An 18,652-nucleotide genomic window follows, 5' to 3' on the forward strand; every position below is an offset into this window, starting at 1 on the left:
ATCATCAATTTGAAAAGCACATCTGAAGCACAGAATGGGGTAAAATTGGGGGTATTTTGGGTACTGATCTCGAATCTCTCTTTATAATGCAGTATTAGCTAGTGTAATATTTTACTGCTAAACTATGTATGCTCTTAAACGGCATTATTCAGATTTATGTTCCCCATTTAAATACACTGAACTACAGTCAAATTCAGTTAATAGGTTAAGTCATGAAAACATTCAAAAGTACATAACGTTGCTTGTGCAGCAGTGATGGAAGGACAAAATGAGTCAAATCACCTCAGCATTTCTCAGATGTAATCACCCCATCAAAGTTACAAAGATTCTATGAGGGTTCCCTCTCTGAGGAAAGAAGCCAACAGAATTTTCAAATAACAAAGGAAACCATCAAAATTCAAGACACTGCATCATATTTCACCAACAAAAGATGCCATGCTTTGTGATCAGGTCTCCACTTTTTGAGCTGAACTTTGTTTACAATCTGAAAGCATGACATAGCCCCAGGATTACGCCCCCCCCCGCCAACCAAAAATCAAATCTATGACTTTTCTGAGCTAAAGAATATATATTAATCAAATGTGGGCTCATTTATATCAGAAGAATTTCCTTATGGTGGAGCCTACTAGATTGTGGAATAGTTTCTCAAAGGAAATTATGGAATCCTAATAGCTGGAGATAGTTTAAATTGTGGGGAAAGAAACTTTCACTGGTTAATAAGGCTGGAAAATGAGTTTAAGCATTGTTTTTGGACTCTAATTTATATGCAGTAAGGAGGGGGAGATTCTATGTCCTACTGCTGTGACAAATTGCCTTGTAAGCTTCAAAATTCATTGGGCAAAAAGTGAGTAGACTGGGTAAACAGCAGTAAAGGTGGATTTGAATATTTTATAGTGCATGTTTGTTTAGCATAAATATTTCATAGCGGATAGCTACAGACAGATACAAAAATGAAAGTTTATTTTAGGTAAAACACTGAGGGTGTAAAATCTCCTGAAGTAGAACAATAATCATGATCTTTAACTGACAATCCTACTTCATTTAACAAAACATTCAGTGTTCTTCTCTTTCTCCTTCTCCCCCTTTTCCGCTCCATTATATTCCCCGGACATTTAATGCCTTACATAGTGGCCTGGTGAGCATATGTTCTTGGTTAGGGACCATTGTTTATGAAATTGTTCAGGTTTCAGATTTCTATGTGGCAAGCAGAACACCCAGGCCCCTGGCTGGTAGCAATTGGAGCCATTCAGAGGTATGTAAACATTAGAGTGAGGAATTTATGACTCTACAGTTCAGCTGCACGGAACATTTCTCAACTTGGATTTTTTTTTCTTTTTCTCTTTTGTGTGTGTGAATAGATTGCTCGACTTCAAACACAGCTGAGCAGTACCTGGGTGTAGATAGAAAGGAACAACATCTGGAAATAATAACTGCTTAGCCATTAGCATAATGCCTGTAGTAAGGGCTAAAAGAATATTCAAGTTTAAATTGAGAAAGTTGTTCTAAATGAATCACCTAGATGATCTCGGCCTAAGCAAATAACTAGGATAAAAGGTGGAAGGAGATACAATTAGGGAACTGCAGTAGAGCATTCCAGTTACTGACTGAATATGTGAAAAGGGAAGAAAATGAAGATTCCTGATCAGTGAAAAATTCCCTGGAAATTAAGGCTGGCAACTGGAATTATGTTAACGATTAAAAAATTACACAGAGGAAACAATTCTTCCTTTGCCATGCAGTATATCCTCTAGTACTGCAGAAGAATGTGGGGAATTTTCCCATGGCAATAAGGTCATTGTCATTCATTTCTGAAAAATGTCTTACTCTGGATGGTGGGGAAAAAATGCATATGATTAAAGTTCCTTTCAGCCTCCCCTATCATTTCCCCCTCCCTGAATGTAGTGTACATTTTAAGCTTATCTAACTGGTTTAATGAGACAGAAAATGGGACTAGCTTTTCTGAGCATGCGTAAGTATGAGCTAGTAGATGCTTTGTCATCATCACTGAGAGAAAAAGTATTCTCAAAGCTGCACACATATAAACCAACGGTGACTGCAAAGAATGACGAAGTCAGCTTCATCATTCCATTCCTCAGTGATGATAAGAAGATACAAATTATAAAAAGGATCAACCACTGATTTCAGTGACTTTAGTCTCAATATTAAAAGTACACAGCAGTACAGAGTCATATGTGTTTGGACCATTAGAATTTAATTATAACATTTATTTTAGTTATAACATTTAGGCATAGCTCTGGGTTAAAGAAGGTATTCATTGCATCTAAGGGAAGATCTCAGCAGAATTTTAATCTGGAAAGCTCTTACATGCTATTTTATTTAGTGTGCTTATTGCTGTCATTCTTCACATTCTACACTTTCCTATAGACCCAATCCTTTCTTGTTCTTCAACTTGTTTCCTGAAATCTGTACTGAGAAATGGAAGGGGAAAAAGCATTGTCTGTATTTAACATGTATTCCTCAAAGTCATTGGATAGTAGGTCCCAGGCATTGTCATATGCTGCATGTGTAATATGCATGAAAAAGTCAAAACATGGGGTTAAAAATTTCCTTAATATCCCAGTGCAGACCAATGACTAATATGCATAATGAAACTTCACAGTGGAAACAATTATATTAGTGCATGAAAAGGACATAAGGCAAACATTTGCTTTAGTGTAAAAATTGGTCCAAAGTTTTAAATTCTAAATTCTGAACAAGGAAAAAGTTAGGTTTTTGTCAAAATGTAATTTGTTCAACAATTTGTTCAGAGCAACACTTTAGGATAGTCTAAAACTAGTCCCAAACAATTTACAGGTGCTCATTGGGCATTATCTAATTTAGAATTCAAACAAATAGTATGTTGTTTATGAGGATTTATTCTGTCCGTATTTCAAAGCAAGACTGAATAGAAAAAGCAAAGAAGAAAACACATACTGTCAGAGGAGATTTGCAATTCTGAAAAAAATGATAAGCATCCACTTCCATGTGTGATGGCAGTTGACAATATCCATGAAATGTCTGTTTGCCCATAGTAGATCAGCTGGAAATTTGCACTGCGACAGTAGAGATTCATCTGATGCTGAATTTGCAAAACTGACTAAAGGTCTCTGTTTATCCCTAATGCAGGTTTTTGTGGAATTTTGTTGAGGTGTCTGTATTTGCTGATTATGACATTTGCTCAGCAGAAAATCTCGGAAAGTGTCAGCCTCCATTAATTCAATCCACTATAGACCTGTCTAACTACAGCAGTGATATGGTAAAAGGCCTGTCCATGTGTTCCCATTCCAACTAAGACTGCAGCATGGTAATTTGCTCTAGGCTAAAATTTGGCATGGGATTTAAGATGCAGTTTTCTTTTTCCTCAAGTTTTGAAAAGCCCTTAGTTTCTGTTGACATTTTTTCTTCTCCTTTCTTTCCCCTAAAAAACCAAACAAGCAAACAAACAAACAAACAAAAAACAAACAAACAGAAAACCCAGAACTAAAAATGAAATGGTGCTGATGGGGGCAGTTTGCACCCAAAAAAACCCTTTCTGTTTTGTTTTGTTTATTTTTCTGTTGCTTTTTGTCTTTGGGAAAATGTGGAGACATATGAGCTACATGGACTAAATTCTGTTTGTATTTTAACTTCCATATTAATTTAAACAAGAGAGAAGTCTATGCAGGGGAACCTAAGAAAAAGACATACCTTAGCTCAACGTACAGCAGTACCATATGTAGGATTCAGGCAATGCTTCCCAACCTGTGGCTGGAGACCCATTTGAAATGTCTATATTTTAGCCTCTGAATGTGGACAAGAGATGTATAGCTAAGTATGAATTAATCCTCTGTTCTCTCGGCCATTCTCAACAACCATTAACATACTGTTATCATCTTCTGGTTCTGAGCAATTAATTAAAGTATTCAAAGTTTCACTGACTGCTTATTCTTTTGGAATTCTTTTGTGAGTGTATTTTGACATAATCTATTTATTTATCAGGTATAGTCTGAGAAGTGTGTAAAACACAACACACAAAAAAACCCAGTACTTTGGCTTCTGTTCTGCAAAAGAGCTGTTCAATCTCTTGGACTCTACATCTGTGAAAATATTCCTGGTTCAGAAATGTATCATCCAAGCACAATGGAATTTTATGACAAATGCAAGAGGGCACAGTATCAGTAGCCTCAGTAGCAATGCAACAGGGAAATGTTTCATCCTACTCAGTTTCTCATGTGGCCTGCCTTACTGTAGTATACAGAAATACTCCATAAATGTATTAACATGAATAGTGATGTTTGGAAAACACGTATGTATCAGGGAGATACTACTAATATTTCTGAAAACGAACACTGTAAAAACATTCCACATAGTTTAGAAACAAATGCAGCAATCCACTTATTTGTTTGCTTGTTTATCTTGGGCTGGAGAAGGAGGACTTTCTATGTTATTCATAGGATGATGAAAGGAGGATAATCAAAGTATGCCAAAAGAGTGGCTATGATTCACAAATTCTTATTCATTTGAATAGCAATATTATTAATAGGAAAATCATTAATTCATTTACTTTACAGGAAACCTTTCTGTTGTTCAGGAAAACTTTATCCTCAGTCAAGTAGCCTTAGCTTTGCCTGATGTGTTGGGTTCTAGGTTCTTCTGTGACATGTGTGACTGAGGAAACAATCTATTGATATGCTATTTATTTTTTTTATTTCTTATTCCCTCCAAACTAAGCCTAATAGTACATCATACTCAAATAATCTACGTGACATTGCATATCCCTGAAAAGAGTGAATGATCTTTATTAAATAAGGAAAAATTGTGTAACTGTCCAAATTTCTAAAAGGAAAACAGAATTGAAATAGTGTTTCTTCATAACTACAGACTGATGTGTGCTTATGTGTATCTTTATAAGTCCCCAGGGTATAATTATAATAAGTTTATTACCTGTCTTTATGAATAGCTAAAAGAACAAGGTACTATAAAGTTCCCTCTTCTCAAGAACTTTAACCTAATGGACCAGAAAAGTTCCTGACCTAGAGCACTATTTATTCGGCATATCCTTTCTCTCTGAGGCTGCTTCTGAGACCAAACCAAAAGATCCTTGCTGAGTTTTCATTTGCCCCTTAGGCAGACACAACTTTCATTTACTTTAATGGGAGTTTTGCTTGATCTGATTCCCCAACACTTATGTGATGCAGAGGAGTAGATTGCAAAGATGTTAGTAATGGCCTTTAAAGCTGTCAAAAGCCCAAAAGTCAGTGATGTTATCTTAGGGAGAGCTTTTGTGCAGGAGTCATTTTATTTAGAGTGTTCTGTGTGTCTGTGAATATGCTAACTCTCTCTCTTCAGTACACAAATGAGAGAAACTCCTCAATATGATGTGTATTTTCCTCCCTTGTGCTATGGTATATGCATCTGTGTTCCCGCTTTGTGTTTCTGCTCATGATAGAAAACAAAGTGATGTTGTTGTCAGATGATGCAAAATGCCTCACCACAGCAGTATCCTCTGTGCTGGACTGTACAATTAGCCTGTCAACTTTAAGTGAGGACCTTTTCTTGTGCAGTCCCATAACGCTGACCATGCACTCAGCTTACAATTCAGTGGTAAGTAATACTCATAGCTGTTCAATGATTACAGTCCTTCTTGCCCTCAAGCACTAATTATAAAGTCAAATAGAAGGACAATCATATTCCTATGACAAACCATGGCATAGAAAATGCAGTATAGCTCCAGAAAGGCACAATTAACAAACTGTTACTCATTTCTTATGAAAAGAAGACAGACAAATCTACAATGACTTTCTAACTTACAGAATGACCTATTGAAGGTCTAACATATTCTGTTAAATCTTCAAAAGGAAGGAATATTCTGTATGCTAGTGTACTATCCATGTTTCCAGGTGCTTGCTCCTTATGATAACCATCTGAACCCTTGGGCAATTTATGCTTTTGGCAGTCAAGATACAGCCCAATCAGAGCCTCTGTCTAACAACATTTATTTATTTTTAATGAAACTTTTCTTGAAAACACAACTTTCACCCCCAAATCTCCATCCAAAGCTGAACAGGGAATCCATCCCTCAACAAAACATGGAGAAATAAGTTTAAATTCTTCTCTTCTCCCCTTATTATCTCTTTTTTTTTCCCCCTAGAACTTAGCCTGAAAGAACTGAAATTCATTGCTTTTTTTTCCATCCAAACTTTGATATGATGGCAAAGAAATAATTGAAGTAGTGGAAGACATACAGCATTTTATTAGCAGTGTTTAGCTGAACCTAAATGGAAAATGGGAATACTGAAGAATGTCTGAAGGTAATTTCTGAAATCTCTATTGTTTTGTTCAATGGTAAACTAAATAAAGCCACACTGTTCCTTCTGGTACAGAAGAGAAGTTGAATGATCTTTTCCTATATCTAATATGTATGGTCCTGTGATGTTAGGCTGCATATAGTTCTTGGACATCAGTACACATGTACACTTGGCCAGCCAGTTTTCCGGGACTACCAGGAGAGCGGAAGACAAAGAAGTTGTAAATTATGGATGAAAACTCACCCTTAACTTCAAACTTCCCAGCTTTTGCTATCTTGCGTCCTAAACCTCAGAACTTTTCAAATTTACTGGATGTCAAATGATAGATAGCCAGTGCTGCACTTCTAAATGTGACTGTAATTTTATCATGGAGTTCTGGTGACAATGCCAAACATTGCAGGCTTCACTTGTGAAGCTGATGAAGTTAGGAGAGCCCTGAGATAAGATTACTGCTTTTCAGCGTAAACTTCAGGTTTAAGTATGTGTGTTATCATAACAGATGAGAGAAACATTTCAAAGGAGGGGGAAACTCAGCAATCTGATTTCTTTTGCCTTCTGCCACACAATTCCCCAAAGAGAGCACTCTGTAACCAAACTCCACAGGAGAATAGAATTACATTGCAAAGAGAATATATTTGGACACCAATTCTTATGTGACACAAAACCAATGCATTTCAATACTTTTAGCATATGACAGTACTGAATCAAAAATTGTGAAACTTTATTTTTGTCTTCATTGTGTATTAAATGAAATTTTGTATATAAAATCAAGGACTTGCCACATATTACAGAAGTTACTGAAAACCTCAACACCTTTACCTTCAGTAATCATGACATTATTACATATTCAAAATATGGTATGATTGTAGAATGATGTCAAAGGCTGAAAGTTTTGACTCATCCACCATTTCATAGGAAAAGCCAGACTTCATAACATTTTGAACTAAGTAGAAATAACAATGCATGCTGACAGGGATTTTTAAAGTTTCTAAGGTATTCTACAACTTTTTAAACTGATTTACAAATTACACAGTTGGGAAAATTCAAAATGCCTAGGTAATAAATCATTAAAAATGAAGTAATAAACCCAAGAAATTGGTTTTGTGTAGATTTTTTTTCTGCCTCTGTACAAACACAGCCATATCTGGCATCATAAGCAAATGCTAACAAAGTGCTATGCATTTGGTTTTCATTTGTCATGCCAGAGAAGATTTTCAATGACAACATTCAGTAGCCTTGCAAAATCATTTTATTTCAATTTCTAAAACAGGAACCTGGGCTACAAAATCAGAAATGTGCACTAATCAGGGACAGACTTTTTCATCACATGTAGAAAATTGTCTCACTACACTGGTGTCTGGTCAGAATCTGATTAACTCTGCTGATTTACCTGTTTCTTAGCTTTACCGGTTGGAAATTCACATAGTAATAGTAAAGAAACAATTTTAATTATAGCACAGGAACTAGAACATGATATTTGTGACCAAATAGAATGTGTGATTCCCATGAAGATCAAAATCATGTGATTTTGACTGAGTACTATGCAGTCATAATTTGTGTTTTATACTAGAAAATAATCAAAAGACAACAAGATCTGGTACAGGCATATGGATAAGGATCTGATACATGCATAGTGGTCTTCCTCAGGGGTCAGTACTGAGATCAGCGCTGTTTAACGTCTTTGTCGGTGACATGGACAGTGGGATTAAGTGCACTCTCAGTAAGTTTGGCGACACCAAGCTGTGTGTTGCAGTCAACACACTGGAGGGAAGGGATGCCATCCAGAGGGACCTTGACAGGCTTGAGAGGTGGGCCTGTGCAAACGTCATGAAGTTCAACAAGGCCAAGTGCAAGGTCCTGCACGTGAGTCTGGGCAATCCCAAGCACAAATACAGGCTGGACAGAGAATGGATTGAGAGCAGCCCTGAGGAGAAGCACTTGGGGGTGTTGGTTGACAAGAAGCTCAACATGACCCAGCAATCTGTGCTTGCAGCCCAGAAAGCCAACTGTATCCTGGGCTGCATCAAAAGAAGCGTGATCAGCAGGTGGAGGGAGGTGATTCTGGCCCTCTACTCTGCTCTCATGAGACCCCACCTGGAGTACTACGTCCAGCTTTGGGGCCCCCAACATAGGAAGGACATGGACCTGTTGGTGCAAGTCCAGAGGAGGGCCATGAAGATGATTAGGGGGCTGGAGCATCTCTCCTATGAAGACAGGTTGAGAGAGTTGGGATTGTTCAGCCTGGAGAAGAGAAGTCTCCAGGGACACCTTATAGCAGCCTTCCAGTACCTACAAGGGGGCCTACAAAAAAGCTGGCAAACAAAACAAGGAAAAATAAACCCTTCCTTTATTCCCCTCACAAGCAGAAACTACTGAGAACTCTGTGAATATTATCTGCTTCTTTGTGGCCAGGAGAGTAAAACAACTAATATTTGATAGAAATAAGGGTTACAGATGTTGATGCTAATTATTGCTATAAAGAGAAAATTATAAAAATGTAGAAGTTTCCTCTGTTGATCTGTCTATATTGTACTTGTAAAGATCCATGTGTGGGTATCAGTGCAGGTGTGTGTACACGTATGCTTACTCCTCAGACAGGAACTTCTCCTTTTCAGAGGTTCTGTTCCACAGCTGTTACTATTAACTGTGTTCTCAGTGCATTTTTATTTTGTCATTCTATAAACACGTATCTGCTTGTCAGCTTGAATAGAAGATACAAGTAAATTAGGGGCAGTTTACATCAACATTCTAACTACATCTCCTTTATAAAGAAGTGAGAGCAGGTTCACATCTTTTAACAACAACCTTTCGTGTCACCATAGAAATATTGCACTCTGAAATACAAGTCAGTAAATATCTGTGATTTGTAAGATATTAGTAGTTACCTGCAAATTATATATAAATGCTCTAACTTAGTTATTCTTGTATTCACAATCATATGTACCCAAAGGAAGTATAAATTATTATGCGATTTGATTTAAATGTGATGGAACTGGGGTGAGATGAGGGAGGTGTTTTTTTTTTAAACCCTGTCCTCTTCATCTTACACTTGAGAGTTTTCTTTTTAGTATTCTAACCTCTTCATCATGGTCTAGGAAATCTTTGTCATCATTGTTGTATCACTCTCCTTTGGACAAAAGATTATCAAGCAAGTATACATAGATTACCTGAAGGAATGGAAAGTTGGTTCTGGTAAATGCAGGAAGCCTGTATAGCCCCTATATAAGACTTCCAGTGAAGTGCTAGAGCTGGGCGTATTTCAAATCATTTAGTTGCTAAAATATAACTTGAGCTTAATAAAATGTAGAGAATTTGTTGTATTGCACTAATTTAGTGGTATTTCTAAAAGAATTGAGGATTATTTTACTATTGAAAAGATCAAAGACCACATCATTCAATGGAAATTATTGATATTTTTAAAGTCTTATCTACTATGATAATGGAGGAGGCAACAGCACACCTGTAAAAGAAAGCTTTTTCAGAGCTCAGCACGGCTGCAAGGATTTTATCTGCTCTGACACCTTTCTCAATTTGACAGATTCCTTTATTATTAAAAAAGAAGACAGTCTAGTCTTTGTAAGTTAAAGCTGTATCTTGGGTGCAAGCTGAACAGATTATGATCTCATCATAATTACACTAAAATGACAAACCTGAACTTTTGTAATCTGCTGATGCACCCCGTAAGTTTATCTGTTTCAATAGCTACTGAAGGCTGTTTTTCAAAATAGAAGTTGATAACATAAATGACAAGCAGACCATATTTCCTTTCCTTGATAAAATTAGGAGCCTTAAGTTACAGGTTTTGGGGTACATTAGGCTTTGGGTTCGGATTTTATGTTTCTTCACCCTAGACATTTGTCAGGAGGTGATCAGATTGATCACAATTTTTTATTAAACTGCAATATGCAGCATGGTACAACATTAATGACGAAGTACCTCAGCATAAGGGTGTTGGTATTGTGAACAACAACAAGGGACTAGGTCATTTTGTTTTCTACCTGTTTTCTTTCACTTAGTACTTCTCCCAGATTTGGAACTCTTTTAGTCTCACTCAGCATTTCCTGATCACTTCCATTGTTCTGATAAGGACATAGTTCCGTGCTAGTTCTATATTTTTATTAATAACATGAGATTTCCACCCAAAAGCAATAATGCTTTTCCTTTTTTATCATAACACTTTAATGTTGTTTAAACTTCCTATTACCCCTCACACAGTGCCACTCCTCCTCCATTACATCCTAGTCTAGTATTCCTATGAAGCTGGAAGCCTGGCAACATAGCATCCCATGGCTTATCCTCCTTCCACCAAGTCTCTGAGGTACCTGGTATGTCAGGGTTGTTTTAACTCCAAGCATTGTAATAATTCCTTATCTTATTTACCAAGCTCCCAGCATAGGTAAAGAAGCACTAATAAGTTTTGCCCCCATTTCACTGATTAATATTGCATATTAAATGTATAAGGTATTATGGTTACATTATTAATTTTCTTCCTCTCTTTTGAGAGGCACACTTAGCATTAGCTTTGATATCACCTCTGCAGACTGTGTCAGCCCAAAGTAGCTGCTCTTGTGCAACAGCTGGCTTTCTTTTAACTTCTGATTTAAATAAACCTTTAGGGGCTTTTTAGTTTTGGTATAGCTTTTTACCATTATGAGTAAGGTGCAGCTGATTTCTTTCTGCTCAGGTTTCTTCTGTCCAAAAGGTTCTACAGTTTCTAATGTATCTAAAAACCTGTTTATTCAATCCTCCTGTTGACTCCTCCACATATCAAAACTCTAAACTTCTACCTTTATGTAGAATTAAATAGAATTTCAGAGTTAAAGAAGAGCTCTCCAGCTAAAAAATAAGCATGGAAAAAGAAAGAAAACAGTTGAAGTTAAAAGTGGACAAAGCAAAAGATTGTCATCTTAAGAAAAGTGGAAGTTTCTTGAGGTATTGAACTCTCATAGTGATCTTCAGTGCAGTAAGCATGAGTCAGAAAAATACCCATGACAAGCTGATGTTACACCTAGCATGGCAAACCTAACTAGGTTATTATAAACCCAGGAGTTTTAAGAATATCCGGAATGATAACAATGGTTATATATATTTTTTCAATAGGCAATTCTTTTTCTTTTTTTTTCTTTTTTTTTTCCAGAAAGCATTCCTTTGAAGCCCATATTTACAGTCTTTGTTCAGCAGTGCCCTTAATTCCCAAACTATGCAATGTGGAAAACATTTTTCTGAAAATGTCAAAAAATATTCTTCGAAATTCCTACCTTTTACAGTCATCAATACATTTTTTTTCAGCCCTCAAGGTATATAGTTTTATGGAACAAGTTTACTTCAAACCATTCACTGTTTCAAAACTAATTTTTAAAAGCAATATTAAGTAGCAGGTTAAAAAACAACAGATGAAAGCTATAAAGAGTTCTCGTTTGTTCTGGGGAAAGATAAAAAGACAGCCAACTTCTCAATATTGCATGGGTGAAAGTAGGAAGGGGAGGAAAAATGTATTTTTAAAATTGGGAATGATTTTTCTTGATTGACATGTAAAATACAGTCTAAGTTCCAAGGAACTTGATAGGCTACAAGTACAAGTAGGAATTGAATTAATTTCTGTGTTCTGTCACTTCTTTATCAAAAATTGTATGTTCCTTCTTATATAAGCAGGAAGTTAAAGAAAGCACTTACCTAAGGAAGTTGGAAAATTGGTCCAGCTATTTTATTGTTGTTATTATTAGTAGTATTATTTGTAAGTAGAAAGAGAATTCATCATTATACTGTTCCCATATCAAAGTATACATAGCACTTGCTCTTGAGACAGTCAATATAAATATTACAGGTGTTTACCAGCCCCCCAAAACTGGGTCAATGCAATTCCATTTTTTGAGTTACCATCAGTCACAAATTTGCAATTTGTTTCTTCTCTTTCAAGACAAAAAACATGTATTTCAGTGTAGTATGAATTTTATCTTTTACAGGTCCACACATTTTGCTAACTATTTTGTATGTCTAGATTAACCCTTGATTCTTTTTGTACTTCATTCTTTTGAGCCATCTTTGTCCAACTTACCACAGGGGAAATATTAGGATCCTAAGAAGTAAAATAGAATATGTTTTAATGCTAGATGACTCCTTAGGATTTTTAGTATGTTCTTTTTAATGACATATTCAATAGAGCTTTGCCCACAATCAGTTTAGTCTTGTTCAGTAAAGCAATCATCACTGCCTCCCTCAAAAACATTCAAATAAAAAATTCCATTTAGAACAAAGCCCCACAACAAAAAAGCAAAATTTTATGGGCGAATATTTGCAATTTTCAGTGAAAGCAGTGAGTTCTACATACTTGCATACACCATCAGGTGCTATCAGGTTTGTCTATCACATCTATCCAAAGTGCATCTGTCTGAGATTTATAGTGATGGAGATCAAGATTTTAGATTTATTAGTATGAAGATGATGGTATTTTATTTGTATTACAAAGGCTTTTTCTGACCTGAGGAAATGTTTTCACACCATGAACCAAACTGAACTTGAAATATTATGTGAAGATTGAGCTGTTCAGAAAAGGTTTCTGTTGCTTTCAAGACAGCATCACAGAAGAATGTATATCAGATTAAAAGCCAATACAGTCCTATCTAAAGAAGAGATATTTAAATGCTCTGGTTTGCTGGCTGGGTTTGAGAATGCTGAACAAAGTAACCTTAACAGGCTACATGGTATACTTCTATGCTGGTGACTATGAATGATGGCCCAGACAAGATCTTCAGTCACTGATACCAAACTTCTACTTTTGCAGGCAGTTTTGGACTGGCTGTCCACATGAGGAAAACTGCCATGTTAACTATATCTGCTCACTCTTAGACATTTTTTAACTTGAACTGATTTTTTTTACCAACTAAATCAGTGTGGACGCACCAAAAGTTATTGTGGTTTTCTTTAGCATTATAAATATGGACTTAGCTTAGGGTAATGCTCGTTACACTAATGTTGCCATCCTGGACAGTGAAGGATTCACAACAGTGCTGACTAGCACTCAAAGACCTTAGTAAGGCCTATCAGCCCAACTGAGAAAGAAGCTGAAAAAATATGGAGACATGATTTCCTGAACCACAGCTGAGAAGTCTGGAGAGGAGCTGCATTTGATTTATGAAATCTACATTTGATGGAGTTACCCATTTTAAAAATACTGGGATCCAAAATCAAGACAGTAACATTTAGGGAAAAAGATTGGGATTTCACTGTTAGTTTTTAAAGCTGGGTTTTATACAACAACACAAGATGCCTCACAACCTTGCTCCACTGGGCTGTCTCCTTTAGAACTGCTGAGACGTGGCAGTATTGAAGAAGGTACTATCTCCTCCCAGTCATCCAGGTGGGTGAGAAAGAACACACATGAGATATGTGCAGTAACCCACTGATGCAACTCCCATTCAAGCTTCTCAGTGTTTTCAATCTACTTCCTTGTCAGACAGCAGGGAGTTAGTGTTCCCCTGACAATGACCCCAGATTCTGCCACCCTTATTCAGGCTGATCAGTATTTTACCATGAGTAATATAAGTGATTGTTATGTAACATGGTAATTCAGGGCCAACAAACCACAGATTTAGCTTTCTTACTATTTTTCTCATCTCATATTCACATAACTTAGTTTCCATTTCTGACAGGTTACAAGCTGACTGGGACCAATGTGTCTGCACGTCACGCAGGTGTAAAGACAGAAATCAAAGAGCCATTATTATTATTATTAATTTTTTTTGGTCTAATTTAAGTCAAAAAAACACTTGCTGTTGCAGAGACTCCAATAAGCCCATCACTGAATGCTCCCATGATTCATTCTTCTTCCGCCAATAAAGGCAAAGAAGATTTGATTTCATGGTGTCCTCATTTTTGCAGGGTAGTGTGTCCAAATTCTTCAATGTTTATTCAGCTGCTGTTTCCTTGGAAACAGCAGCCCACATACTTCACACAGTTTAATGTCTATTCCACCAATTGAGAAAAAGAAAATGTAAACAAGCATTATTTAATGATTCATTAATATTTAAATATATATATATATAATTACTTGAGTAGTTTTTTCTTACTTCTGTCCCATAATCTGTGCCGAGGAACCATTTAAAAGACAAGTATTAAAGAAGTGATATAATCACAAACCAGGCCAGCGAGGTTTGTTTGCAGAAAATGTGTCCATGAAATCAATATTGCAAGATTCAGACTTATTGCTGAGATCCTCAAGATGGTTTAACATTAAGTGAATCTGTGGGAGTTCAGGAAACATGAGATGAAGATAAGTTTCAGAGCTATTATCCATTATTTTACTCCTAGAAAAGAATTTTTGTCCTAGATTAACATTCGTATTTAATTTAACCTTTAGAGAACATACAGGGTGCCCTAGATGCTGGTTTATGTTACAAATTAGGTACAAGTACTAGGAGCACCAAACTACCCTGTATATTTTATCTTTTATTGTCAAGTCACCATCAACTATGCTGTCAGATATTTTAGTGTTTCTTTTTTTCTGCAGAAGAAACTTTAAAAAGGACATGAACATTAAAAAGAAAAAGCTCTATTAATTCATTCTTCCATGTTTCTATTGTGGTAAGAAGATTCAACAGTTTCTTTCTCATTGGTCTGCTACAGAATAATTTCAATCTGTTTATAATTTTTTTTAAATTGAATGAACAAGGTCTTACACTTAATCTGTAGCATTTTAATTTTCCTGGTCATATAAAAGTAATGATAGTTTTGTCAGTAGGGAGAAAAAGAGACAGGTAACAGTTACGGAGGAAAGCACTGGGAATGAATGGAACCCATGGCAGTGGGAAGGTAAATAGGAGATATCTGGAGTCTTTGCAATGGGAAGAAGACAGTGGAAAGAGGAAGAAATATATGGGGCCATAAGAGGCTCAGGGCTTTAGGAATGGGCTTGTCTTCTCATTCCTTAGGGTCATTTTCCTATGTCTGTTTGGTTTGGGTCATGTCATCATTTCCCCCGTGGGTTTTTTTGCCCCTCCCCCCATTTTATCATTTTCAAGAACAAAAACCAGATATGGCTTCTTTCCCAAAACTCGTTCCCCAGACAACAAAGCCCCAGTATAAAGACAACACCATAGCTCATGATTAGAAGTCTGAATCCAGATGTGGGTGAGTAATTCTACATCACATGCATAATATGTCTGGACTAAGTGAAAAAAGGTATATTTGTTTTATATGTATAAAGGGTGCTTGCTCAATAGACATGATTTCTTAGTATAATATCAAACTTTTTCCTATTTTTATAGAGTCCTTCTCTCATATGTCTTACTCTACCTACCTTGAATACTTCCTATAGCTTTTGGACTAGAACTATATGACTTCCCCACAAAAAATAGCCTGGTAAAAAACCACTTGTGTCAATCAAAACATCCTCTGCTAGATCTTAGAGTTGAAACACAGAAAGACAGCACAAATCCATTCACCGTGTTTACATAAATTCTATCTCTTCCTTCATCTTTTTTTTTTTTTTCAGAATAAAGGCTATCTTTTATCTTTCCTCTAACACTAGAAGGTGTTAATCCAGCAGTAAACCAGACTCTCAGGATCCATGCTGTAAATTTTAGAAATTTGGTGACAGCTAAAAAAAGAGGGTTGGAATAAAGATGAAAGTAACTCACCCTAGTAATAATGGAATATGGAGCTTTTTATTACCTATCACAGGTCACTGTTCCACTTTCAGTCCAGGGTAGCAGTGACCCCAGACTGTTACTTTCTGACAGCTGTTTAATGAACTATTTAAAATGAGTTGCTAAGCTTACTGCATTTTCCAGTTCTCAAGTATATGAATATACACTTTCATATAATCTGGCACCATTTTGACAAGTCTTACCTGAGAAGCCAAGAAATGAATGTGACATATCTTGACCTAAGAATGTGTCTTCCAGATTAGGGCTGAGGTAAATAGGTGGAGAAGCTTGAATTAGGGGACCCTGCATTGATTTTGCTCAGTGATGACTTTACTCTCCAGAACTCTTGATAACAAATTTCTCACCAACTTTAATTTAATTTAAAAGTAATTTCAAGAAATTGATTTTTTCTTGGTAAGTTATTTCATTTTATTGTTTGGGAAGAGAGAAGGCTGGGGGTGGGAGATATTGTTAGTCATATTTTAAAACAGAGACTTTTGTCCAGGTGAGCAATCAGGCACCCAGATGATACCTAATTTGTCAGGGTGAAAATTAATTAGTAGCCAGAAGCAAAAAGCTGAATTTTTTTGCACCTTCAACCCTCAAAATGGAAAATCTATTCTTAAGTACAGATTTTCCCTAAAACACTCAACAGAGCAATGCAATTCTTAACAATTAATTAAGCCCTTAACTGTATAATTGTACATGTGTTAATGATGCCAATCTAGGATGATTCCAGACATAGTCAAACTCAAAGTTCTATGGCTGGAGCATGATTAATTTTTGTTTCAAATGTTACAGCGATCTATGGGGCAGTTTTTCAAGCAATATGTAAAGTAGGCAAAATCTTGCCCATTTGCTGGCAGTGAAGATCCTGCAGTGTTTTCTTCTCATTTGGAAGTGCATGTGTATAATGTTTGATGCAAAAATCCCCGTTAGTACAACTAAATCTAGGTTCTGTTGAGAAACAGCTTTTCCATTACAAACCTGGAAAGGATGCACTTCTTATCAGAGAGCTGTGTACTGCTGGGTTGCATTGTTCAACTATACATGAGAAAAAGAGAAGATTCAACCACACGGAACTATTTTATTTGCCTTCTGGCTGAAAATATTGCAGACACCCCAAATTCTGAAATATTCTGAACACCTGCAACTCACACAGAAATAAAAAACAGTTTAGCTGTACAAGACTCAAATTACTTAAAATAAAATAAATATATGACAAAATAGGAATTATTTGATCCTGTAAATTGCTATACTTTTTAAATCATGGAGACTCTACATCTAAACTATTGGAGACTCCAGCCAAGGGCCATGAAGATGACTGAGGAAGCAAAGCAGGTCTTGTATGAGGCTAGGCTGAAAGAGCTGGGAATGGTCAGCTTTTGAAAAATGATGTTTCAGCTTTTTGAACCTTTTTTTTTGCTGCAAGGGTGGTCAAACACTGGAAGAAGTCAGTCAGAGAGGTTATGGAATCTCTGTCCTTGGATATATTCAGAATTCAACTGGACACAGCCCTGAACAACGTTCTGTAGCTGACCCTGCTTTGAATAGGGGGGGCATTGACTACATGATCTCCGGAGGTCCCTTTCAACCTCAGTCATTTTGTGGTTCTCCGAATTTTTGTGTGGTACTCTAACCACTGCACTAATATACCAAAACAATTGGAAAAGGGAAGGGAAAGTATTATCTTTTTTTCCTGCAGTGGTAGATGCAACTATTCTGTAGAAATTCATGTTCCGTGAATTAGTTAGCCTTTCTCTAGCCTCACCTCATGTGGCAAAACACCTAATTTGACCATACTGAGGTCTGAGTTTCGGAAGTAGCCTAGTCCTCTTCCAAAAGAGGTACTTGTTCATAAAAACAGAAATAGTGCTTTAGACACCCAGTTAATTTCTGACAAAAACTAGATATCCATAGGTTTAGAGTTGGTGTGTGCATTTGTGAGAGTGAGTTCAGAATCCTGCTAAATCCTGCTCCTATGCTGCTAAAGCATAAGCACTCGAATTCTGTCTAGGTGGTACTTTCTCAGTACTTTTAGGAATCTCATCTTAAGTTACTTGAACCCAGGTTACTTTCAATGCTTTGACCATTGGGTGTGTCTCACCTACATACTCACTGCTCTCATGGGTAGCCTAACAGAAGGGCTTTACCTCTGTTTTTGTGTCATACTAAATGGGTAGTTCCTACACAGAAGTAAAGGGTAAGTCCAACTCCCATTATCCTGCTCAGGCCCATAAGTAAAAGCTCATAATCTTACCCTAACTATAGTACACACATGTGTGACATTAAAACTGTGCCTGAATGTATGCATCTATACGTGTGCACAGTGTGAATTTAGAATAGCTATAGTAGTTACAGGACCAAAAAAATCTTGTGTAGGTGTGTGCATGCAAATGTAATTTCTCAGTCACATTTGATAGCAGGTTTATATGCCAGAAAAAAATTTAAAAGGGGAAAAAATCCCCAAAGCCCTCATTTGTTTACCAAATTTTGTGAAATGCCAGGCTCTTTTAATGATTACTGCATGCCAGACTGAGACAGAAATGTCAGCTAGCCAGCATAAATGGAAAACAAGATTATACTATTTCCTCATAGCCCTGCCAAAGTCTGACACTGCAGGAATGCTTTTACATTTTATGAACATTGGCTCTGCAATTGTTAAGTGCGACAACCCTTTAGGTGCGTGGTCTAATTTAAATACAAATATTCTCACTTTTC

Source organism: Haliaeetus albicilla, chromosome 5 (assembly GCF_947461875.1).
Source record: "Haliaeetus albicilla chromosome 5, bHalAlb1.1, whole genome shotgun sequence".
In the NCBI taxonomy this organism is placed as follows: Eukaryota; Metazoa; Chordata; class Aves; order Accipitriformes; family Accipitridae; genus Haliaeetus; species Haliaeetus albicilla.